Source organism: Phoenix dactylifera, unplaced genomic scaffold, assembly GCF_009389715.1.
Source record: "Phoenix dactylifera cultivar Barhee BC4 unplaced genomic scaffold, palm_55x_up_171113_PBpolish2nd_filt_p 000237F, whole genome shotgun sequence".
Taxonomy (NCBI): Eukaryota; Viridiplantae; Streptophyta; class Magnoliopsida; order Arecales; family Arecaceae; genus Phoenix; species Phoenix dactylifera.
This window is the reverse complement of record NW_024067736.1, coordinates 123,599-126,091: the sequence shown is the minus strand read 5'-3', so window position 1 is coordinate 126,091 and position 2,493 is coordinate 123,599.

Genomic DNA, 2,493 nt, shown 5'->3' with positions numbered 1-2,493 from the left:
GCCATTACGATCGCTCTGAGATTCGGGCCCTCCTTCTAGCGCCAACTGTTGCTGGTGGTCCAAACCGGGAACGATTGGCACAGCGGTGTGAACGGGGTTCCGTTTGAGTTGCCTTGGTTGGTGTTGATTGCGCTCCACCTTCCACCGGGGAACCTGCAAGCAAGCCTCGCACCACCACTGGGGTGGTGGGGGCCCTCCGACGATCAAGTCAGAGGAGATTGGGGGAGAAGGAGAGATAATAGTAGCAAGTAAGAGAATGCTCTGGAAGTTCTTGCTTACCCCCCCTCCTCCTCCCAGCCGCATATATACCAGGCTGGGGGGTCTTTCAGGGGGGTTCGTCATCGTGGGGCACGATGGAGCTGCCACTGACACGGCCGTTACAGGGCGTCGTGGGGCAGCGCTGGGTACGGCATGACAGGGCGTAGTGGAGCTCCGCCTTGTACGGCTGTTACAGGGGATCGTGGAGCAGCGCCAGATACAACCGTTGCAGGGAGTAGTGGAGCAGGAGGCTGCGGCGTGCCTCTGGGGAATAGCCTGTCGTTGTCGAGAGATGTCCGGCTCGGGGTCGGGCTGCGGAGACGAAGATGTCCGACTCGGGGTCGGATTGCTGGATCAAGGGGCAGCCGACTCGGGGTCGGGCTGCGGAGCCGAAGATATCCGACTCGGGGTCGGATTGCTGGATCAAGGGGCTGCCGACTCGGGGTCGGGCTGCGGAGCCGAAGATGTCCGACTCGGGGTCGGATTGCTGGATCAAGGGGCTGCCGACTCGGGGTCGGGCTGCGGAGCCGAAGATGTCCGACTCGGGGTCGGATTGCTGGATCAAGGGGCTGCCGTAGTCTTCCTGGGCGCGCGTGCCGGTCACGTGGGGCATGGTGGCTAAGTTCCCCCGTAACATATATATATATATATATATATATATATATATATATATATATATATATATATATATATATATATATATATATATAAAATCATTGTTTGCAAGCCATTTTTATGCAGCCATTAGTACCCAGGATAATTTCTCTTGGGTAGGCTATTTCTGGCCCGAATAACATTTTCATAGCACAACCATCACCTCCACTACATTTCAAACTCTTGCTCCTGAAAAGAAAAAGGCTTAAAAAGGAATGATGCTGATAAAGCTCGGCATGCGGCAAGTGGATGACAGGGCATCATGACATTTTCTAAAGCTTGTCCTACAGCAGTTTAGATTCCCTGATCTTTGAATCCGATTAGGGCTGTCAACGGGCCGAGCTACTCGGGCTCGGCTCGGGCCCGGCTCGGTAAAAGCCCGGCTCGGGCTCGGCTCGTTAGTCAAACGAGCCCGAGCCCGAGCCTAAAATGAGGCCCGTTTAAATCCGAGCCCGAGCCCGAGCTCGAGCCCGAGCAGCTCACGAGCCCAAACAAGCCCAAATGAGGGCTCAGTCCAATTAACAATTTAATTGGGTCCCAATTAAATTTGGACTCAACCCAATTAAATTTTATTTGGCTCAATCAATTTCAATCCCAATCTAATTGAACCCAGTTGGATTTAGATCAGACCCAACCCGAGCTAACCCAAATCCTTAAATCGAATTGAATTGATTCGGATTCGGATTCAACCCATTAACCGAACCCAACCCGTTAACCCATTTTTAATTTCTTTAATTTCTTTCTTCTCGGTTTCTCCAGAACATTCCCTAGCCCTAGCCCTCCTTTCTTCTTCGTTCTCCTCGCCGGCTCGCCCCCAAGCTCGAAGCCGATGCCCCCTCCCCTCCGACGACGATGACGCCCGTGCCGGTGGTGCTCGCGGGAGGTCCACCTCAGCTTCACCGGCGGGGCCCTCAGCCGCCCCATCCTCCGTGGCGAGCGGGGCGGCGCAACCCTCCCCTGCCGCTGTAGCACCCCTGCCGTCACCCCCGGCGGTGGCGGGGGCGGTTGCTCAGACTGGGACTGGAACCGGTGGAGCAGCCATTTCTCGGAGACCGACCAGGCCGAGAACTTCGTTTCCGTACTCAAGGTGACCCATCTCCTCCCCCCTTTTCTGGCCTGAATCGAAAGGGCCAATTCGAGATTTCTTTTGCTTTCTTATGAAATTTTTGAGTTGGATTTCGATTATCTTGGCTTTTCTCACCGTTTTCCGTGATTTAATTTGCCCCCTTCTTTCTTCTCTTTTTTCTTTTTTCTTTATTTCCTTCGTTCTTCTCTCCTCCCGTCCTCCGATGAATGAGAGATGGGGCGCCGGCCGCCGGGGCAGGCTCGGGCTCGGGCAAACGAGCCTCACGAGCTCGAGCCCGAGCCGGGGCTGTGCTAGGCGAGCCCGAGCCCGAGCCCAGTACAGGGCTCGGTACCGAGCCCGAGCCCGAGCCCGAGCCTAGATTTTTATGGAACGAGCCGAGCCGAGCCTGCTGTGGCTCGGGCTCGGCTCGGCTCGTTGACAGCCCTAAATCCGATGGGTCCTAAGCTGTGTGACTGGCGCCTCTTGTTCTATTTTTAATCAATGGCCACCTATCA